This window comes from Salvelinus alpinus, chromosome 30 (genome assembly GCF_045679555.1).
Source record: "Salvelinus alpinus chromosome 30, SLU_Salpinus.1, whole genome shotgun sequence".
Classification (NCBI taxonomy): domain Eukaryota; kingdom Metazoa; phylum Chordata; class Actinopteri; order Salmoniformes; family Salmonidae; genus Salvelinus; species Salvelinus alpinus.
Window position 1 is genome coordinate 4,049,803 of NC_092115.1, and position 24,725 is coordinate 4,074,527.

The 24,725-nt window shown below is 52.7% G+C and overlaps 1 pseudogene; it reads right to left on the bottom strand.

The window, feature by feature from the left end:
* LOC139560058 (serine/threonine-protein kinase MAK-like) overlaps positions 1-24,725 on the bottom strand; it is an 83,333-nt pseudogene that overhangs the window by 11,796 nt on the left and 46,812 nt on the right.

Consider the following 24,725-nt stretch of genomic DNA (forward strand, 5'->3'; position numbering starts at 1 on the left):
AGGGAGGTATCTGGACTGGTCCAGGTATCAGTTCAACAGGACTTTACCAGGGAGGTATCTGGACTGGTTCAACAGGACTTTACCAGGGAGGTATCTGGACTGGTCCAACAGGACTTTACCAGGGAGGTATCTGGACTGGTTCAACAGGACTTTACCAGGGAGGTATCTGGACTGGTCCAACAGGACTTTACCAGGGAGGTATCTGGACTGGTCCAACAGGACTTTACCAGGGAGGTATCTGGACTGGTCCAACAGGACTTTACCAGGGAGGTATCTGGACTGGTCCAACAGGACTTTACCAGGGAGGTATCTGGACTGGTCCAACAGGACTTTACCAGGGAGGTATCTGGACTGGTCCAACAGGACTTTACCAGGGAGGTATCTGGACTGGTCCAACAGGACTTTACCAGGGAGGTATCTGGACTGGTCCAACAGGACTTTACCAGGGAGGTATCTGGACTGGTCCAACAGGACTTTACCAGGGAGGTATATGGACTGGTCCAACAGGACTTTACCAGGGAGGTATATGGACTGGTCCAACAGGACTTTACCAGGGAGGTATCTGGACTGGTCCAACAGGACTTTACCAGGGAGGTATCTGGACTGGTCCAACAGGACTTTACCAGGGAGGTATCTGGTCTGGTCCAACATGACTTTACCAGGGAGGTATCTGGACTGGTCCAACAGGACTTTACCAGGGAGGTATCTGGTCTGGTCCAACAGGACTTTACCAGGGAGGTATCTGGACTGGTCCAGGTATCAGTTCAACAGGACTTTACCAGGGAGGTATCTGGACTGGTTCAACAGCACTTTACCAGGGAGGTATCTGGACTGGTCCAACAGGACTTTACCAGGGAGGTATATGGACTGGTTCAACAGGACTTTACCAGGGAGGTATCTGGACTGGTCCAGGTATCAGTTCAACAGGACTTTACCAGGGAGGTATCTGGACTGGTCCAACAGGACTTTACCAGGGAGGTATCTGGACTGGTCCAACAGGACTTTACCAGGGAGGTATCTGGACTGGTTCAACAGGACTTTACCAGGGAGGTATCTGGACTGGTCCAACAGGACTTTACCAGGGAGGTATCTGGACTGGTCCAACAGGACTTTACCAGGGAGGTATCTGGACTGGTCCAACAGGACTTTACCAGGGAGGTATCTGGACTGGTCCAACAGGACTTTACCAGGGAGGTATCTGGACTGGTCCAACAGGACTTTACCAGGGAGGTATCTGGACTGGTCCAACAGGACTTTACCAGGGAGGTATCTGGACTGGTTCAACAGGACTTTACCAGGGAGGTATCTGGACTGGTCCAACAGGACTTTACCAGGGAGGTATCTGGACTGGTTCAACAGGACTTTACCAGGGAGGTATCTGGACTGGTTCAACAGGACTTTACCAGGGAGGTATCTGGACTGGTCCAACAGGACTTTACCAGGGAGGTATCTGGACTGGTCCAACAGGACTTTACCAGGGAGGTATCTGGACTGGTTCAACAGGACTTTACCAGGGAGGTATCTGGACTGGTTCAACAGGACTTTACCAGGGAGGTATCTGGACAGGTCCAACAGGACTTTACCAGGGAGGTATCTGGACTGGTCCAGGTATCAGTTCAACAGGACTTTACCAGGGAGGTATCTGGACTGGTCCAACAGGACTTTACCAGGGAGGTATCTGGACTGGTCCAACAGGACTTTACCAGGGAGGTATCTGGACTGGTCCAACAGGACTTTACCAGGGAGGTATCTGGACTGGTCCAACAGGACTTTACCAGGGAGGTATCTGGACTGGTCCAACAGGACTTTACCAGGGAGGTATCTGGACTGGTTCAACAGGACTTTACCAGGGAGGTATCTGGACTGGTCCAACAGGACTTTACCAGGGAGGTATCTGGACTGGTCCAACAGGACTTTACCAGGGAGGTATCTGGACTGGTCCAACAGGACTTTACCAGGGAGGTATCTGGACTGGTTCAACAGGACTTTACCAGGGAGGTATCTGGACTGGTCCAACAGGACTTTACCAGGGAGGTATCTGGACTGGTCCAACAGGACTTTACCAGGGAGGTATCTGGACTGGTCCAGGTATCAGTTCAACAGGACTTTACCAGGGAGGTATCTGGACTGGTTCAACAGGACTTTACCAGGGAGGTATCTGGACTGGTCCAACAGGACTTTACCAGGGAGGTATCTGGACTGGTTCAACAGGACTTTACCAGGGAGGTATCTGGACTGGTCCAACAGGACTTTACCAGGGAGGTATCTGGACTGGTCCAACAGGACTTTACCAGGGAGGTATCTGGACTGGTCCAACAGGACTTTACCAGGGAGGTATCTGGACTGGTCCAACAGGACTTTACCAGGGAGGTATCTGGACTGGTCCAACAGGACTTTACCAGGGAGGTATCTGGACTGGTCCAACAGGACTTTACCAGGGAGGTATCTGGACTGGTCCAACAGGACTTTACCAGGGAGGTATCTGGACTGGTCCAACAGGACTTTACCAGGGAGGTATCTGGACTGGTCCAACAGGACTTTACCAGGGAGGTATCTGGACTGGTCCAACAGGACTTTACCAGGGAGGTATCTGGACTGGTCCAACAGGACTTTACCAGGGAGGTATCTGGACTGGTCCAACAGGACTTTACCAGGGAGGTATATGGACTGGTCCAACAGGACTTTACCAGGGAGGTATCTGGACTGGTCCAACAGGACTTTACCAGGGAGGTATCTGGACTGGTCCAACAGGACTTTACCAGGGAGGTATCTGGTCTGGTCCAACATGACTTTACCAGGGAGGTATCTGGACTGGTCCAACAGGACTTTACCAGGGAGGTATCTGGTCTGGTCCAACAGGACTTTACCAGGGAGGTATCTGGACTGGTCCAGGTATCAGTTCAACAGGACTTTACCAGGGAGGTATCTGGACTGGTTCAACAGCACTTTACCAGGGAGGTATCTGGACTGGTCCAACAGGACTTTACCAGGGAGGTATATGGACTGGTTCAACAGGACTTTACCAGGGAGGTATCTGGACTGGTCCAGGTATCAGTTCAACAGGACTTTACCAGGGAGGTATCTGGACTGGTCCAACAGGACTTTACCAGGGAGGTATCTGGACTGGTCCAACAGGACTTTACCAGGGAGGTATCTGGACTGGTTCAACAGGACTTTACCAGGGAGGTATCTGGACTGGTTCAACAGGACTTTACCAGGGAGGTATCTGGACTGGTCCAACAGGACTTTACCAGGGAGGTATCTGGACTGGTCCAACAGGACTTTACCAGGGAGGTATCTGGACTGGTCCAACAGGACTTTACCAGGGAGGTATCTGGACTGGTCCAACAGGACTTTACCAGGGAGGTATCTGGACTGGTCCAACAGGACTTTACCAGGGAGGTATCTGGACTGGTCCAACAGGACTTTACCAGGGAGGTATCTGGACTGGTCCAACAGGACTTTACCAGGGAGGTATCTGGACTGGTTCAACAGGACTTTACCAGGGAGGTATCTGGACTGGTTCAACAGGACTTTACCAGGGAGGTATCTGGACTGGTCCAACAGGACTTTACCAGGGAGGTATCTGGACTGGTCCAACAGGACTTTACCAGGGAGGTATCTGGACTGGTCCAGGTATCAGTTCAACAGGACTTTACCAGGGAGGTATCTGGACTGGTTCAACAGGACTTTACCAGGGAGGTATCTGGACTGGTCCAACAGGACTTTACCAGGGAGGTATCTGGACTGGTCCAGGTATCAGTTCAACAGGACTTTACCAGGGAGGTATCTGGACTGGTCCAACAGGACTTTACCAGGGAGGTATCTGGACTGGTCCAACAGGACTTTACCAGGGAGGTATCTGGACTGGTCCAACAGGACTTTACCAGGGAGGTATCTGGACTGGTCCAACAGGACTTTACCAGGGAGGTATCTGGACTGGTCCAACAGGACTTTACCAGGGAGGTATCTGGACTGGTCCAACAGGACTTTACCAGGGAGGTATCTGGACTGGTCCAACAGGACTTTACCAGGGAGGTATCTGGACTGGTCCAACAGGACTTTACCAGGGAGGTATCTGGACTGGTCCAACAGGACTTTACCAGGGAGGTATCTGGACTGGTCCAACAGGACTTTACCAGGGAGGTATCTGGACTGGTCCAACAGGACTTTACCAGGGAGGTATCTGGACTGGTCCAACAGGACTTTACCAGGGAGGTATCTGGACTGGTCCAACAGGACTTTACCAGGGAGGTATCTGGACTGGTCCAACAGGACTTTACCAGGGAGGTATCTGGACTGGTCCAACAGGACTTTACCAGGGAGGTATCTGGACTGGTCCAACAGGACTTTACCAGGGAGGTATCTGGACTGGTCCAACAGGACTTTACCAGGGAGGTATCTGGACTGGTCCAACAGGACTTTACCAGGGAGGTATCTGGACTGGTCCAACAGGACTTTACCAGGGAGGTATCTGGACTGGTCCAACAGGACTTTACCAGGGAGGTATCTGGACTGGTCCAACAGGACTTTACCAGGGAGGTATCTGGACTGGTCCAACAGGACTTTACCAGGGAGGTATCTGGTCTGGTCCAACATGACTTTACCAGGGAGGTATCTGGACTGGTCCAACAGGACTTTACCAGGGAGGTATCTGGTCTGGTCCAACAGGACTTTACCAGGGAGGTATCTGGACTGGTCCAGGTATCAGTTCAACAGGACTTTACCAGGGAGGTATCTGGACTGGTTCAACAGGACTTTACCAGGGAGGTATCTGGACTGGTCCAACAGGACTTTACCAGGGAGGTATATGGACTGGTTCAACAGGACTTTACCAGGGAGGTATCTGGACTGGTCCAGGTATCAGTTCAACAGGACTTTACCAGGGAGGTATCTGGACTGGTCCAACAGGACTTTACCAGGGAGGTATCTGGACTGGTCCAACAGGACTTTACCAGGGAGGTATCTGGACTGGTCCAACAGGACTTTACCAGGGAGGTATCTGGACTGGTCCAACAGGACTTTACCAGGGAGGTATCTGGACTGGTCCAACAGGACTTTACCAGGGAGGTATCTGGACTGGTCCAACAGGACTTTACCAGGGAGGTATCTGGACTGGTCCAACAGGACTTTACCAGGGAGGTATCTGGACTGGTCCAACAGGACTTTACCAGGGAGGTATCTGGACTGGTCCAACAGGACTTTACCAGGGAGGTATCTGGACTGGTTCAACAGGACTTTACCAGGGAGGTATCTGGACTGGTCCAACAGGACTTTACCAGGGAGGTATCTGGACTGGTTCAACAGGACTTTACCAGGGAGGTATCTGGACTGGTTCAACAGGACTTTACCAGGGAGGTATCTGGACTGGTCCAACAGGACTTTACCAGGGAGGTATCTGGACTGGTCCAACAGGACTTTACCAGGGAGGTATCTGGACTGGTCCAGGTATCAGTTCAACAGGACTTTACCAGGGAGGTATCTGGACTGGTTCAACAGGACTTTACCAGGGAGGTATCTGGACTGGTCCAACAGGACTTTACCAGGGAGGTATCTGGACTGGTCCAGGTATCAGTTCAACAGGACTTTACCAGGGAGGTATCTGGACTGGTCCAACAGGACTTTACCAGGGAGGTATCTGGACTGGTCCAACAGGACTTTACCAGGGAGGTATCTGGACTGGTCCAACAGGACTTTACCAGGGAGGTATCTGGACTGGTCCAACAGGACTTTACCAGGGAGGTATCTGGACTGGTCCAACAGGACTTTACCAGGGAGGTATCTGGACTGGTTCAACAGGACTTTACCAGGGAGGTATCTGGACTGGTCCAACAGGACTTTACCAGGGAGGTATCTGGACTGGTCCAACAGGACTTTACCAGGGAGGTATCTGGACTGGTCCAACAGGACTTTACCAGGGAGGTATCTGGACTGGTTCAACAGGACTTTACCAGGGAGGTATCTGGACTGGTCCAACAGGACTTTACCAGGGAGGTATCTGGACTGGTCCAACAGGACTTTACCAGGGAGGTATCTGGACTGGTCCAGGTATCAGTTCAACAGGACTTTACCAGGGAGGTATCTGGACTGGTTCAACAGGACTTTACCAGGGAGGTATCTGGACTGGTCCAACAGGACTTTACCAGGGAGGTATCTGGACTGGTTCAACAGGACTTTACCAGGGAGGTATCTGGACTGGTCCAACAGGACTTTACCAGGGAGGTATCTGGACTGGTCCAACAGGACTTTACCAGGGAGGTATCTGGACTGGTCCAACAGGACTTTACCAGGGAGGTATCTGGACTGGTCCAACAGGACTTTACCAGGGAGGTATCTGGACTGGTTCAACAGGACTTTACCAGGGAGGTATCTGGACTGGTCCAACAGGACTTTACCAGGGAGGTATCTGGACTGGTTCAACAGGACTTTACCAGGGAGGTATCTGGACTGGTTCAACAGGACTTTACCAGGGAGGTATCTGGACTGGTCCAACAGGACTTTACCAGGGAGGTATCTGGACTGGTCCAACAGGACTTTACCAGGGAGGTATCTGGACTGGTCCAGGTATCAGTTCAACAGGACTTTACCAGGGAGGTATCTGGACTGGTTCAACAGGACTTTACCAGGGAGGTATCTGGACTGGTCCAACAGGACTTTACCAGGGAGGTATCTGGACTGGTCCAGGTATCAGTTCAACAGGACTTTACCAGGGAGGTATCTGGACTGGTCCAACAGGACTTTACCAGGGAGGTATCTGGACTGGTCCAACAGGACTTTACCAGGGAGGTATCTGGACTGGTCCAACAGGACTTTACCAGGGAGGTATCTGGACTGGTCCAACAGGACTTTACCAGGGAGGTATCTGGACTGGTTCAACAGGACTTTACCAGGGAGGTATCTGGACTGGTCCAACAGGACTTTACCAGGGAGGTATCTGGACTGGTCCAACAGGACTTTACCAGGGAGGTATCTGGACTGGTCCAACAGGACTTTACCAGGGAGGTATCTGGACTGGTTCAACAGGACTTTACCAGGGAGGTATCTGGACTGGTCCAACAGGACTTTACCAGGGAGGTATCTGGACTGGTCCAACAGGACTTTACCAGGGAGGTATCTGGACTGGTCCAGGTATCAGTTCAACAGGACTTTACCAGGGAGGTATCTGGACTGGTTCAACAGGACTTTACCAGGGAGGTATCTGGACTGGTCCAACAGGACTTTACCAGGGAGGTATCTGGACTGGTTCAACAGGACTTTACCAGGGAGGTATCTGGACTGGTCCAACAGGACTTTACCAGGGAGGTATCTGGACTGGTCCAACAGGACTTTACCAGGGAGGTATCTGGACTGGTCCAACAGGACTTTACCAGGGAGGTATCTGGACTGGTCCAACAGGACTTTACCAGGGAGGTATCTGGACTGGTCCAACAGGACTTTACCAGGGAGTGATCTGGACTGGTTCAACAGGACTTTACCAGGGAGGTATCTGGACTGGTTCAACAGGACTTTACCAGGGAGGTATCTGGACTGGTCCAACAGGACTTTACCAGGGAGGTATCTGGACTGGTCCAACAGGACTTTACCAGGGAGGTATCTGGACTGGTCCAGGTATCAGTTCAACAGGACTTTACCAGGGAGGTATCTGGACTGGTTCAACAGGACTTTACCAGGGAGGTATCTGGACTGGTCCAACAGGACTTTACCAGGGAGGTATCTGGACTGGTTCAACAGGACTTTACCAGGGAGGTATCTGGACTGGTCCAACAGGACTTTACCAGGGAGGTATCTGGACTGGTCCAACAGGACTTTACCAGGGAGGTATCTGGACTGGTCCAACAGGACTTTACCAGGGAGGTATCTGGACTGGTCCAACAGGACTTTACCAGGGAGGTATCTGGACTGGTCCAACAGGACTTTACCAGGGAGTGATCTGGACTGGTCCAACAGGACTTTACCAGGGAGGTATATGGACTGGTCCAACAGGACTTTACCAGGGAGGTATCTGGACTGGTCCAACAGGACTTTACCAGGGAGGTATCTGGACTGGTCCAACAGGACTTTACCAGGGAGGTATCTGGACTGGTCCAACAGGACTTTACCAGGGAGGTATCTGGACTGGTCCAACAGGACTTTACCAGGGAGGTATCTGGACTGGTCCAACAGGACTTTACCAGGGAGGTATCTGGACTGGTCCAACAGTACTTTACCAGGGAGTGATCTGGACTGGTCCAACAGGACTTTACCAGGGAGGTATATGGACTGGTCCAACAGGACTTTACCAGGGAGGTATCTGGACTGGTCCAACAGGACTTTACCAGGGAGGTATCTGGACTGGTCCAACAGGACTTTACCAGGGAGGTATCTGGTCTGGTCCAACATGACTTTACCAGGGAGGTATCTGGACTGGTCCAACAGGACTTTACCAGGGAGGTATCTGGTCTGGTCCAACAGGACTTTACCAGGGAGGTATCTGGACTGGTCCAGGTATCAGTTCAACAGGACTTTACCAGGGAGGTATCTGGACTGGTTCAACAGGACTTTACCAGGGAGGTATCTGGACTGGTCCAACAGGACTTTACCAGGGAGGTATCTGGACTGGTTCAACAGGACTTTACCAGGGAGGTATCTGGACTGGTCCAGGTATCAGTTCAACAGGACTTTACCAGGGAGGTATCTGGACTGGTCCAACAGGACTTTACCAGGGAGGTATCTGGACTGGTCCAACAGGACTTTACCAGGGAGGTATCTGGACTGGTCCAACAGGACTTTACCAGGGAGGTATCTGGACTGGTCCAACAGGACTTTACCAGGGAGGTATCTGGACTGGTCCAACAGGACTTTACCAGGGAGGTATCTGGTCTGGTCCAACAGGACTTTACCAGGGAGGTATCTGGACTGGTCCAGGTATCAGTTCAACAGGACTTTACCAGGGAGGTATCTGGACTGGTTCAACAGGACTTTACCAGGGAGGTATCTGGACTGGTCCAACAGGACTTTACCAGGGAGGTATCTGGACTGGTTCAACAGGACTTTACCAGGGAGGTATCTGGACTGGTCCAGGTATCAGTTCAACAGGACTTTACCAGGGAGGTATCTGGACTGGTCCAACAGGACTTTACCAGGGAGGTATCTGGACTGGTCCAACAGGACTTTACCAGGGAGGTATCTGGACTGGTCCAACAGGACTTTACCAGGGAGGTATCTGGACTGGTCCAACAGGACTTTACCAGGGAGGTATCTGGACTGGTCCAACAGGACTTTACCAGGGAGGTATCTGGACTGGTCCAACAGGACTTTACCAGGGAGGTATCTGGACTGGTTCAACAGGACTTTACCAGGGAGGTATCTGGACTGGTCCAACAGGACTTTACCAGGGAGGTATCTGGACTGGTTCAACAGGACTTTACCAGGGAGGTATCTGGACTGGTCCAACAGGACTTTACCAGGGAGGTATCTGGACTGGTCCAACAGGACTTTACCAGGGAGGTATCTGGACTGGTCCAGGTATCAGTTCAACAGGACTTTACCAGGGAGGTATCTGGACTGGTTCAACAGGACTTTACCAGGGAGGTATCTGGACTGGTCCAACAGGACTTTACCAGGGAGGTATCTGGACTGGTCCAGGTATCAGTTCAACAGGACTTTACCAGGGAGGTATCTGGACTGGTCCAACAGGACTTTACCAGGGAGGTATCTGGACTGGTCCAGGTATCAGTTCAACAGGACTTTACCAGGGAGGTATCTGGACTGGTTCAACAGGACTTTACCAGGGAGGTATCTGGACTGGTCCAACAGGACTTTACCAGGGAGGTATCTGGACTGGTTCAACAGGACTTTACCAGGGAGGTATCTGGACTGGTCCAGGTATCAGTTCAACAGGACTTTACCAGGGAGGTATCTGGACTGGTCCAACAGGACTTTACCAGGGAGGTATCTGGACTGGTCCAACAGGACTTTACCAGGGAGGTATCTGGACTGGTCCAACAGGACTTTACCAGGGAGGTATCTGGACTGGTCCAACAGGACTTTACCAGGGAGGTATCTGGACTGGTCCAACAGGACTTTACCAGGGAGGTATCTGGACTGGTTCAACAGGACTTTACCAGGGAGGTATCTGGACTGGTCCAACAGGACTTTACCAGGGAGGTATCTGGACTGGTTCAACAGGACTTTACCAGGGAGGTATCTGGACTGGTCCAACAGGACTTTACCAGGGAGGTATCTGGACTGGTCCAACAGGACTTTACCAGGGAGGTATCTGGACTGGTCCAGGTATCAGTTCAACAGGACTTTACCAGGGAGGTATCTGGACTGGTTCAACAGGACTTTACCAGGGAGGTATCTGGACTGGTCCAACAGGACTTTACCAGGGAGGTATCTGGACTGGTCCAGGTATCAGTTCAACAGGACTTTACCAGGGAGGTATCTGGACTGGTCCAACAGGACTTTACCAGGGAGGTATCTGGACTGGTCCAACAGGACTTTACCAGGGAGGTATCTGGACTGGTAAAACAGGACTTTACCAGGGAGGTATCTGGACTGGTTCAACAGGACTTTACCAGGGAGGTATCTGGACTGGTCCAGGTATCAGTTCAACAGGACTTTACCAGGGAGGTATCTGGACTGGTCCAACAGGACTTTACCAGGGAGGTATCTGGACTGGTCCAACAGGACTTTACCAGGGAGGTATCTGGACTGGTTCAACAGGACTTTACCAGGGAGGTATCTGGACTGGTCCAACAGGACTTTACCAGGGAGGTATCTGGACTGGTTCAACAGGACTTTACCAGGGAGGTATCTGGACTGGTCCAACAGGACTTTACCAGGGAGGTATCTGGACTGGTCCAACAGGACTTTACCAGGGAGGTATCTGGACTGGTTCAACAGGACTTTACCAGGGAGGTATCTGGACTGGTCCAACAGGACTTTACCAGGGAGGTATCTGGACTGGTCCAACAGGACTTTACCAGGGAGGTATCTGGACTGGTCCAACAGGACTTTACCAGGGAGGTATCTGGACTGGTTCAACAGGACTTTACCAGGGAGGTATCTGGACTGGTCCAACAGGACTTTACCAGGGAGGTATCTGGACTGGTCCAACAGGACTTTACCAGGGAGGTATCTGGACTGGTTCAACAGGACTTTACCAGGGAGGTATCTGGACTGGTCCAACAGGACTTTACCAGGGAGGTATCTGGACTGGTCCAACAGGACTTTACCAGGGAGGTATCTGGACTGGTCCAGGTATCAGTTCAACAGGACTTTACCAGGGAGGTATCTGGACTGGTTCAACAGGACTTTACTAGGGAGGTATTTGGACTGGTCCAACAGGACTTTACCAGGGAGGTATCTGGACTGGTCCAACAGGACTTTACCAGGGAGGTATCTGGACTGGTCCAGGTATCAGTTCAACAGGACTTTACCAGGGAGGTATCTGGACTGGTTCAACAGGACTTTACCAGGGAGGTATCTGGACTGGTCCAACAGGACTTTACCAGGGAGGTATCTGGACTGGTTCAACAGGACTTTACCAGGGAGGTATCTGGACTGGTCCAACAGGACTTTACCAGGGAGGTATCTGGACTGGTCCAACAGGACTTTGCCAGGGAGGTATCTGGACTGGTCCAACAGGACTTTACCAGGGAGGTATCTGGACTGGTCCAACAGGACTTTACCAGGGAGGTATCTGGACTGGTCCAACAGGACTTTACCAGGGAGGTATATGGACTGGTCCAACAGGACTTTACCAGGGAGGTATATGGACTGGTCCAACAGGACTTTACCAGGGAGGTATCTGGACTGGTCCAACAGGACTTTACCAGGGAGGTATCTGGACTGGTCCAACAGGACTTTGCCAGGGAGGTATCTGGACTGGTCCAACAGGACTTTACCAGGGAGGTATCTGGACTGGTCCAACAGGACTTTACCAGGGAGGTATCTGGACTGGTCCAACAGGACTTTACCAGGGAGGTATATGGACTGGTCCAACAGGACTTTACCAGGGAGGTATATGGACTGGTCCAACAGGACTTTACCAGGGAGGTATCTGGACTGGTCCAACAGGACTTTACCAGGGAGGTATCTGGTCTGGTCCAACAGGACTTTACCAGGGAGGTATCTGGACTGGTCCAGGTATCAGTTCAACAGGACTTTACCAGGGAGGTATCTGGACTGGTTCAACAGGACTTTACCAGGGAGGTATCTGGACTGGTCCAACAGGACTTTACCAGGGAGGTATCTGGACTGGTCCAACAGGACTTTACCAGGGAGGTATCTGGACTGGTTCAACAGGACTTTACCAGGGAGGTATCTGGACTGGTCCAACAGGACTTTACCAGGGAGGTATCTGGACTGGTCCAACAGGACTTTACCAGGGAGGTATCTGGACTGGTTCAACAGGACTTTACCAGGGAGGTATCTGGACTGGTCCAACAGGACTTTACCAGGGAGGTATCTGGACTGGTCCAACAGGACTTTACCAGGGAGGTATCTGGACTGGTCCAGGTATCAGTTCAACAGGACTTTACCAGGGAGGTATCTGGACTGGTTCAACAGGACTTTACTAGGGAGGTATTTGGACTGGTCCAACAGGACTTTACCAGGGAGGTATCTGGACTGGTCCAACAGGACTTTACCAGGGAGGTATCTGGACTGGTCCAGGTATCAGTTCAACAGGACTTTACCAGGGAGGTATCTGGACTGGTTCAACAGGACTTTACCAGGGAGGTATCTGGACTGGTCCAACAGGACTTTACCAGGGAGGTATCTGGACTGGTTCAACAGGACTTTACCAGGGAGGTATCTGGACTGGTCCAACAGGACTTTACCAGGGAGGTATCTGGACTGGTCCAACAGGACTTTGCCAGGGAGGTATCTGGACTGGTCCAACAGGACTTTACCAGGGAGGTATCTGGACTGGTCCAACAGGACTTTACCAGGGAGGTATCTGGACTGGTCCAACAGGACTTTACCAGGGAGGTATATGGACTGGTCCAACAGGACTTTACCAGGGAGGTATATGGACTGGTCCAACAGGACTTTACCAGGGAGGTATCTGGACTGGTCCAACAGGACTTTACCAGGGAGGTATCTGGACTGGTCCAACAGGACTTTGCCAGGGAGGTATCTGGACTGGTCCAACAGGACTTTACCAGGGAGGTATCTGGACTGGTCCAACAGGACTTTACCAGGGAGGTATCTGGACTGGTCCAACAGGACTTTACCAGGGAGGTATATGGACTGGTCCAACAGGACTTTACCAGGGAGGTATATGGACTGGTCCAACAGGACTTTACCAGGGAGGTATCTGGACTGGTCCAACAGGACTTTACCAGGGAGGTATCTGGTCTGGTCCAACAGGACTTTACCAGGGAGGTATCTGGACTGGTCCAGGTATCAGTTCAACAGGACTTTACCAGGGAGGTATCTGGACTGGTTCAACAGGACTTTACCAGGGAGGTATCTGGACTGGTCCAACAGGACTTTACCAGGGAGGTATATGGACTGGTTCAACAGGACTTTACCAGGGAGGTATCTGGACTGGTCCAGGTATCAGTTCAACAGGACTTTACCAGGGAGGTATCTGGACTGGTCCAACAGGACTTTACCAGGGAGGTATCTGGACTGGTCCAACAGGACTTTACCAGGGAGGTATCTGGACTGGTTCAACAGGACTTTACCAGGGAGGTATCTGGACTGGTCCAACAGGACTTTACCAGGGAGGTATCTGGACTGGTCCAACAGGACTTTACCAGGGAGGTATCTGGACTGGTCCAGGTATCAGTTCAACAGGACTTTACCAGGGAGGTATCTGGACTGGTTCAACAGGACTTTACCAGGGAGGTATCTGGACTGGTCCAACAGGACTTTACCAGGGAGGTATCTGGACTGGTTCAACAGGACTTTACCAGGGAGGTATCTGGACTGGTCCAACAGGACTTTACCAGGGAGGTATCTGGACTGGTCCAACAGGACTTTACCAGGGAGGTATCTGGACTGGTCCAACAGGACTTTACCAGGGAGGTATCTGGACTGGTCCAACAGGACTTTACCAGGGAGGTATCTGGACTGGTCCAACAGGACTTTACCAGGGAGTGATCTGGACTGGTCCAACAGGACTTTACCAGGGAGGTATATGGACTGGTCCAACAGGACTTTACCAGGGAGGTATCTGGACTGGTCCAACAGGACTTTACCAGGGAGGTATCTGGACTGGTCCAACAGGACTTTACCAGGGAGGTATCTGGACTGGTCCAACAGGACTTTACCAGGGAGATATCTGGACTGGTCCAACAGGACTTTACTAGGGAGGTATATGGACTGGTCCAACAGGACTTTACCAGGGAGGTATCTGGACTGGTCCAACAGGACTTTACCAGGGAGGTATCTGGACTGGTCCAACAGGACTTTACCAGGGAGGTATCTGGTCTGGTCCAACATGACTTTACCAGGGAGGTATCTGGACTGGTCCAACAGGACTTTACCAGGGAGGTATCTGGTCTGGTCCAACAGGACTTTACCAGGGAGGTATCTGGACTGGTCCAGGTATCAGTTCAACAGGACTTTACCAGGGAGGTATCTGGACTGGTTCAACAGGACTTTACCAGGGAGGTATCTGGACTGGTCCAACAGGACTTTACCAGGGAGGTATCTGGACTGGTTCAACAGGACTTTACCAGGGAGGTATCTGGACTGGTCCAGGTATCAGTTCAACAGGACTTTACCAGGGAGGTATCTGGACTGGTCCAACAGGACTTTACCAGGGAGGTATCTGGACTGGTCCAACAGGACTTTACCAGGGAGGTATCTGGACTGGTCCAACAGGACTTTACCAGGGAGGTATCTGGACTGGTCCAACAGGACTTTACCAGGGAGGTATCTGGACTGGTCCAACAGGACTTTACCAGGGAGGTATCTGGTCTGGTCCAACAGGACTTTACCAGGGAGGTATCTGGACTGGTCCAGGTATCAGTTCAACAGGACTTTACCAGGGAGGTATCTGGACTGGTTCAACAGGACTTTACCAGGGAGGTATCTGGACTGGTCCAACAGGACTTTACCAGGGAGGTATCTGGACTGGTTCAACAGGACTTTACCAGGGAGGTATCTGGACTGGTCCAGGTATCAGTTCAACAGGACTTTACCAGGGAGGTATCTGGACTGGTCCAACAGGACTTTACCAGGGAGGTATCTGGACTGGTCCAACAGGACTTTACCAGGGAGGTATCTGGACTGGTCCAACAGGACTTTACCAGGGAGGTATCTGGACTGGTCCAACAGGACTTTACCAGGGAGGTATCTGAACTGGTTCAACAGGACTTTACCAGGGAGGTATCTGGACTGGTCCAACAGGACTTTACCAGGGAGGTATCTGGACTGGTTCAACAGGACTTTACCAGGGAGGTATCTGGACTGGTCCAACAGGACTTTACCAGGGAGGTATCTGGACTGGTCCAACAGGACTTTACCAGGGAGGTATCTGGACTGGTCCAGGTATCAGTTCAACAGGACTTTACCAGGGAGGTATCTGGACTGGTTCAACAGGACTTTACCAGGGAGGTATCTGGACTGGTCCAACAGGACTTTACCAGGGAGGTATCTGGACTGGTCCAGGTATCAGTTCAACAGGACTTTACCAGGGAGGTATCTGGACTGGTCCAACAGGACTTTACCAGGGAGGTATCTGGACTGGTAAAACAGGACTTTACCAGGGAGGTATCTGGACTGGTTCAACAGGACTTTACCAGGGAGGTATCTGGACTGGTCCAGGTATCAGTTCAACAGGACTTTACCAGGGAGGTATCTGGACTGGTCCAACAGGACTTTACCAGGGAGGTATCTGGACTGGTCCAACAGGACTTTACCAGGGAGGTATCTGGACTGGTTCAACAGGACTTTACCAGGGAGGTATCTGGACTGGTTCAACAGGACTTTACCAGGGAGGTATCTGGACTGGTTCAACAGGACTTTACAGGGAGGTATCTGGACTGGTCCAACAGGACTTTACCAGGGAGGTATCTGGACTGGTTCAACAGGACTTTACCAGGGAGGTATCTGGACTGGTCCAACATTACTTTACCAGGGAGGTATCTGGACTGGTTCAACAGGACTTTACCAGGGAGGTATCTGGACTGGTCCAACAGGACTTTACCAGGGAGGTATCTGGACTGGTCCAACAGGACTTTACCAGGGAGGTATCTGGACTGGTTCAACAGGACTTTACCAGGGAGGTATCTGGACTGGTCCAACAGGACTTTACCAGGGAGGTATCTGGACTGGTCCAACAGGACTTTACCAGGGAGGTATCTGGACTGGTTCAACAGGACTTTACCAGGGAGGTATCTGGACTGGTCCAACAGGACTTTACCAGGGAGGTATCTGGACTGGTCCAACAGGACTTTACCAGGGAGGTATCTGGACTGGTCCAGGTATCAGTTCAACAGGACTTTACCAGGGAGGTATCTGGACTGGTTCAACAGGACTTTACTAGGGAGGTATTTGGACTGGTCCAACAGGACTTTACCAGGGAGGTATCTGGACTGGTCCAACAGGACTTTACCAGGGAGGTATCTGGACTGGTCCAACAGGACTTTACCAGGGAGGTATCTGGACTGGTCCAACAGGACTTTACCAGGGAGGTATCTGGACTGGTTCAACAGGACTTTACCAGGGAGGTATCTGGACTGGTCCAACAGGACTTTACCAGGGAGGTATCTGGACTGGTCCAACAGAACTTTATCAGGGAGGTATCTGGACTGGTCCAGGTATCAGTTCAACAGGACTTTACCAGGGAGGTATCTGGACTGGTTCAACAGGACTTTACCAGGGAGGTATCTGGACTGGTCCAACAGGACTTTACCAGGGAGGTATCTGGACTGGTTCAACAGGACTTTACCAGGGAGGTATCTGGACTGGTCCAACAGGACTTTACCAGGGAGGTATCTGGACTGGTCCAACAGGACTTTACCAGGGAGGTATCTGGACTGGTCCAACAGGACTTTGCCAGGGAGGTATCTGGACTGGTCCAACAGGACTTTACCAGGGAGGTATCTGGACTGGTCCAACAGGACTTTACCAGGGAGGTATCTGGACTGGTCCAACAGGACTTTACCAGGGAGGTATATGGACTGGTCCAACAGGACTTTACCAGGGAGGTATATGGACTGGTCCAACAGGACTTTACCAGGGAGGTATCTGGACTGGTCCAACAGGACTTTACCAGGGAGGTATCTGGACTGGTCCAACAGGACTTTGCCAGGGAGGTATCTGGACTGGTCCAACAGGACTTTACCAGGGAGGTATCTGGACTGGTCCAACAGGACTTTACCAGGGAGGTATCTGGACTGGTCCAACAGGACTTTACCAGGGAGGTATATGGACTGGTCCAACAGGACTTTACCAGGGAGGTATATGGACTGGTCCAACAGGACTTTACCAGGGAGGTATCTGGACTGGTCCAACAGGACTTTACCAGGGAGGTATCTGGTCTGGTCCAACAGGACTTTACCAGGGAGGTATCTGGACTGGTCCAGGTATCAGTTCAACAGGACTTTACCAGGGAGGTATCTGGACTGGTTCAACAGGACTTTACCAGGGAGGTATCTGGACTGGTCCAACAGGACTTTACCAGGGAGGTATATGGACTGGTTCAACAGGACTTTACCAGGGAGGTATCTGGACTGGTCCAGGTATCAGTTCAACAGGACTTTACCAGGGAGGTATCTGGACTGGTCCAACAGGACTTTACCAGGGAGGTATCTGGACTGGTCCAACAGGACTTTACCAGGGAGGTATCTGGACTGGTTCAACAGGACTTTACCAGGGAGGTATCTGGACTGGTCCAACAGGACTTTACCAGGGAGGTATCTGGACTGGTCCAACAGGACTTTACCAGGGAGGTATCTGGACTGGTCCAACAGGACTTTACCAGGGAGGTATCTGGACTGGTCCAACAGGACTTTACCAGGGAGGTATCTGGACTGGTCCAACAGGACTTTACCAGGGAGGTATCTGGACTGGTCCAACAGGACTTTACCAGGGAGGTATCTGGACTGGTCCAACAGGACTTTACCAGGGAGGTATCTGGACTGGTCCAACAGGACTTTACCAGGGAGGTATCTGGACTGGTCCAACAGGACTTTACCAGGGAGGTATCTGGACTGGTTCAACAGGACTTTACCAGGGAGGTATCTGGACTGGTCCAACAGGACTTTACCAGGGAGGTATCTGGACTGGTTCAACAGGACTTTACCAGGGAGGTATCTGGACTGGTTCAACAGGACTTTACCAGGGAGGTATCTGGACTGGTCCAACAGGACTTTACCAGGGAGGTATCTGGACTGGTCCAACAGGACTTTACCAGGGAGGTATCTGGACTGGTCCAGGTATCAGTTCAACAGGACTTTACCAGGGAGGTTTCTGGACTGGTTCAACAGGACTTTACCAGGGAGGTATCTGGACTGGTCCAACAGGACTTTACCAGGGAGGTATCTGGACTGGTCCAGGTATCAGTTCAACAGGACTTTACCAGGGAGGTATCTGGACTGGTCCAACAGGACTTTACCAGGGAGGTATCTGGACTGGTCCAACAGGACTTTACCAGGGAGGTATCTGGACTGGTCCAACAGGACTTTACCAGGGAGGTATCTGGACTGGTTCAACAGGACTTTACCAGGGAGGTATCTGGACTGGTCCAGGTATCAGTTCAACAGGACTTTACCAGGGAGGTATCTGGACTGGTCCAACAGGACTTTACCAGGGAGGTATCTGGACTGGTCCAACAGGACTTTACCAGGGAGGTATCTGGACTGGTTCAACAGGACTTTACCAGGGAGGTATCTGGACTGGTCCAACAGGACTTTACCAGGGAGGTATCTGGACTGGTCCAACAGGACTTTACCAGGGAGGTATCTGGACTGGTCCAACAGGACTTTACCAGGGAGGTATCTGGACTGGTCCAACAGGACTTTACCAGGGAGGTATCTGGACTGGTCCAACAGGACTTTACCAGGGAGGTATCTGGACTGGTCCAACAGGACTTTACTAGGGAGGTATCTGGACTGGTTCAACAGGACTTTACCAGGGAGGTATCTGGACTGGTCCAACAGGACTTTACCAGGGAGGTATCTGGACTGGTCCAACAGGACTTTACCAGGGAGGTATCTGGACTGGTCCAACAGGACTTTACCAGGGAGGTATCTGGACTGGTCCAACAGGACTTTACCAGGGAGGTATCTGGACTGGTTCAACAGGACTTTACCAGGGAGGTATCTGGACTGGTCCAACAGGACTTTACCAGGGAGGTATCTGGACTGGTTCAACAGGACTTTACCAGGGAGGTATCTGGACTGGTCCAACAGGACTTTACCAGGGAGGTATCTGGACTGGTCCAACAGGACTTTACCAGGGAGGTATCTGGACTGGTCCAACAGGACTTTACCAGGGAGGTATCTGGACTGGTCCAACAGGACTTTACCAGGGAGGTATCTGGACTGGTCCAACAGGACTTTACCAGGGAGGTATCTGGACTGGTTCAACAGGACTTTACCAGGGAGGTATCTGGACTGGTCCAACAGGACTTTACCAGGGAGGTATCTGGACTGGTCCAACAGGACTTTACCAGGGAGGTATCTGGACTGGTCCAGGTATCAGTTCAACAGGACTTTACCAGGGAGGTATCTGGACTGGTCCAACAGGACTTTACCAGGGAGGTATCTGGACTGGTTCAACAGGACTTTACTAGGGAGGTATCTGGACTGGTTCAACAGGACTTTACCAGGGAGGTATCTGGACTGGTTCAACAGGACTTTACTAGGGAGGTATTTGGACTGGTTCAACAGGACTTTACCAGGGAGGTATCTGGACTGGTTCAACAGGACTTTACTAGGGAGGTATTTGGACTGGTCCAACAGGACTTTACCAGGGAGGTATCTGGACTGGTCCAACAGGACTTTACCAGGGAGGTATCTGGACTGGTTCAACAGGACTTTACTAGGGAGGTATCTGGACTGGTCCAGGTATCAGTTCAACAGGACTTTACCAGGGAGGTATCTGGACTGGTCCATGTAGTGCTGCTTCACTGATGACGTGTTGGACTTGGGCTCTGCAAACCTACACACAATCAAACAATACATTAATCAATATAAAACTGCATGTGGAAATACTGTATAAGTGGGTAAATTTTCTAAGACAAGAATGTATCATGTCTAAGAACTAGGAGTTTTCCTAACCACACGAGGAAAAACAGCATATTTAACTATTCTGTTGCTGGGAATCTTATTGAGACCAAGGTCTCGTCTGCAGCTATGTTTGTCCTGACTATGTAGAAGCAGGACCTAGTCCCTAGCCAGGCATGACGAGGGGAAGGAGCAGAAGGACCTAGTCACTAGCCAGGCATGACGAGGGGAAGGAGCAGAAGGACCTAGTCCCTAGCCAGGCATGACGAGGGGAAGGAGCAGAAGGACCTAGTCCCTAGCCAGGCATGACGAGGGGAAGGAGCAGAAGGACCTAGTCCCTAGCCAGGCATGACGAGGGGAAGGAGCAGAAGGACCTAGTCACTAGCCAGGCATGACGAGGGGAAGGAGCAGAAGGACCTAGTCCCTAGCCAGGCATGACGAGGGGAAGGAGCAGAAGGACCTAGTCACTAGCCAGGCATGACGAGGGGAAGGAGCAGAAGGACCTAGTCCCTAGCCAGACATGACGAGGGGAAGGAGCAGAAGGACCTAGTCACTAGCCAGGCATGACGAGGGGAAGGAGCAGAAGGACCTAGTCCCTAGCCAGACATGACGAGGGGAAGGAGCAGAAGGACCTAGTCACTAGCCAGGCATGACGAGGGGAAGGAGCAGAAGGACCTAGTCCCTAGCCAGACATGACGAGGGGAAGGAGCAGAAGGACCTAGTCACTAGCCAGGCATGACGAGGGGAAGGAGCAGAAGGACCTAGTCCCTAGCCAGGCATGACGAGGGGAAGGAGCAGAAGGACCTAGTCACTAGCCAGGCATGACGAGGGGAAGGAGCAGAAGGACCTAGTCCCTAGCCAGACATGACGAGGGGAAGGAGCAGAAGGACCTAGTCACTAGCCAGGCATGACGAGGGGAAGGAGCAGAAGGACCTAGTCACTAGCCAGGCATGACGAGGGGAAGGAGCAGAAGAACCTAGTCCCTAGCCAGGCATGACGAGGGGAAGGAGCAGAAGGACCTAGTCCCTAGCCAGGCATGACGAGGGGAAGGAGCAGAAGGACCTAGTCACTAGCCAGGCATGACGAGGGGAAGGAGCAGAAGGACCTAGTCACTAGCCAGGCATGACGAGGGGAAGGAGCAGAAGGACCTAGTCACTAGCCAGACATGACGAGAGGAAGGAGCAGAAGGACCTAGTCCCTAGCCAGGCATGACGAGGGGAAGGAGCAGAAGGACCTAGTCACTAGCCAGACATGACGAGGGGAAGGAGCAGAAGGACCTAGTCACTAGCCAGACATGACGAGAGGAAGAAGCAGAAGGACCTAGTCCCTAGCCAGGCATGACGAGGGGAAGGAGCAGAAGGACCTAGTCCCTAGCCAGGCATGACGAGAGGAAGAAGCAGAAGGACCTAGTCCCTAGCCAGACATGACGAGAGGAAGAAGCAGAAGGACCTAGTCCCTAGCCAGGCATGACGAGGGGAAGGAGCAGAAGGACCTAGTCACTAGCCAGACATGACGAGAGGAAGAAGCAGAAGGACCTAGTCCCTAGCCAGGCATGACGAGGGGAAGAAGCAGAAGGACCTAGTCCCTAGCCAGGCATGACGAGGGGAAGAAGCAGAAGGACCTAGTCCCTAGCCAGGCATGACGAGGGGAAGGAGCAGAAGGACCTAGTCCCTAGCCAGGCATGACGAGGGGAAGAAGCAGAAGGACCTAGTCCCTAGCCAGGCATGACGAGGGGAAGGAGCAGAAGGACCTAGTCACTAGCCAGACATGACGAGGGGAAGGAGCAGAAGGACCTAGTCCCTAGCCAGGCATGACGAGGGGAAGGAGCAGAAGGACCTAGTCACTAGCCAGGCATGACGAGGGGAAGGAGCAGAAGAACCTAGTCCCTAGCCAGGCATGACGAGGGGAAGGAGCAGAAGGACCTAGTCCCTAGCCAGACATGACGAGGGGAAGAAGCAGAAGGACCTAGTCCCTAGCCAGGCATGACGAGGGGAAGGAGCAGAAGGACCTAGTCCCTAGCCAGGCATGACGAGGGGAAGGAGCAGAAGGACCTAGTCCCTAGCCAGGCATGACGAGGGGAAGAAGCAGAAGGACCTAGTCACTAGCCAGGCATGACGAGGGGAAGAAGCAGAAGGACCTAGTCACTAGCCAGGCATGACGAGGGGAAGGAGCAGAAGGACCTAGTCCCTAGCCAGGCATGACGAGGGGAAGAAGCAGAAGGACCTAGTCACTAGCCAGGCATGACGAGGGGAAGAAGCAGAAGGACCTAGTCCCTAGCCAGACATGACGAGGGGAAGGAGCAGAAGGACCTAGTCCCTAGCCAGGCATGACGAGGGGAAGGAGCAGAAGGACCTAGTCACTAGCCAGGCATGACGAGGGGAAGGAGCAGAAGAACCTAGTCCCTAGCCAGGCATGACGAGGGGAAGGAGCAGAAGGACCTAGTCCCTAGCCAGGCATGACGAGGGGAAGGAGCAGAAGGACCTAGTCCCTAGCCAGGCATGACGAGGGGAAGGAGCAGAAGGACCTAGTCCCTAGCCAGACATGACGAGGGGAAGGAGCAGAAGGACCTAGTCCCTAGCCAGGCATGACGAGGGGAAGGAGCAGAAGGACCTAGTCACTAGCCAGGCATGACGAGGGGAAGGAGCAGAAGGACCTAGTCACTAGCCAGGCATGACGAGGGGAAGGAGCAGAAGGACCTAGTCCCTAGCCAGGCATGACGAGAGGAAGAAGCAGAAGGACCTAGTCCCTAGCCAGACATGACGAGAGGAAGAAGCAGAAGGACCTAGTCCCTAGCCAGGCATGACGAGGGGAAGGAGCAGAAGGACCTAGTCACTAGCCAGACATGACGAGAGGAAGAAGCAGAAGGACCTAGTCCCTAGCCAGGCATGACGAGGGGAAGAAGCAGAAGGACCTAGTCCCTAGCCAGGCATGACGAGGGGAAGAAGCAGAAGGACCTAGTCCCTAGCCAGGCATGACGAGGGGAAGGAGCAGAAGGACCTAGTCCCTAGCCAGGCATGACGAGGGGAAGAAGCAGAAGGACCTAGTCCCTAGCCAGGCATGACGAGGGGAAGGAGCAGAAGGACCTAGTCACTAGCCAGACATGACGAGGGGAAGGAGCAGAAGGACCTAGTCCCTAGCCAGGCATGACGAGGGGAAGGAGCAGAAGGACCTAGTCACTAGCCAGGCATGACGAGGGGAAGGAGCAGAAGAACCTAGTCCCTAGCCAGGCATGACGAGGGGAAGGAGCAGAAGGACCTAGTCCCTAGCCAGACATGACGAGGGGAAGAAGCAGAAGGACCTAGTCCCTAGCCAGGCATGACGAGGGGAAGGAGCAGAAGGACCTAGTCCCTAGCCAGGCATGACGAGGGGAAGGAGCAGAAGGACCTAGTCCCTAGCCAGGCATGACGAGGGGAAGAAGCAGAAGGACCTAGTCACTAGCCAGGCATGACGAGGGGAAGAAGCAGAAGGACCTAGTCACTAGCCAGGCATGACGAGGGGAAGGAGCAGAAGGACCTAGTCCCTAGCCAGGCATGACGAGGGGAAGAAGCAGAAGGACCTAGTCACTAGCCAGGCATGACGAGGGGAAGAAGCAGAAGGACCTAGTCCCTAGCCAGACATGACGAGGGGAAGGAGCAGAAGGACCTAGTCCCTAGCCAGGCATGACGAGGGGAAGGAGCAGAAGGACCTAGTCACTAGCCAGGCATGACGAGGGGAAGGAGCAGAAGAACCTAGTCCCTAGCCAGGCATGACGAGGGGAAGGAGCAGAAGGACCTAGTCCCTAGCCAGGCATGACGAGGGGAAGGAGCAGAAGGACCTAGTCCCTAGCCAGGCATGACGAGGGGAAGGAGCAGAAGGACCTAGTCCCTAGCCAGACATGACGAGGGGAAGGAGCAGAAGGACCTAGTCCCTAGCCAGGCATGACGAGGGGAAGGAGCAGAAGGACCTAGTCACTAGCCAGGCATGACGAGGGGAAGGAGCAGAAGGACCTAGTCACTAGCCAGGCATGACGAGGGGAAGGAGCAGAAGGACCTAGTCCCTAGCCAGGCATGAAGAGGGGAAGGAGCAGAAGGACCTAGTCCCTAGCCAGGCATGACGAGGGGAAGGAGCAGAAGGACCTAGTCCCTAGCCAGGCATGACGAGGGGAAGGAGCAGAAGGACCTAGTCACTAGCCAGGCATGAGGAGGGGAAGAAGCAGAAGGACCTAGTCCCTAGCCAGGCATGACGAGGGGAAGGAGCAGAAGGACCTAGTCCCTAGCCAGGCATGACGAGGGGAAGGAGCAGAAGGACCTAGTCCCTAGCCAGGCATGATGAGGGGAAGGAGCAGAAGGACCTAGTCAATAGCCAGGCATGACGAGGGGAAGAAGCAGAAGGACCTAGTCCCTAGCCAGGCATGACGAGGGGAAGGAGCAGAAGGACCTAGTCACTAGCCAGACATGACGAGGGGAAGGAGCAGAAGGACCTAGTCACTAGCCAGGCATGACGAGGGGAAGGAGCAGAAGGACCTAGTCCCTAGCCAGGCATGACGAGGGGAAGGAGCAGAAGGACCTAGTC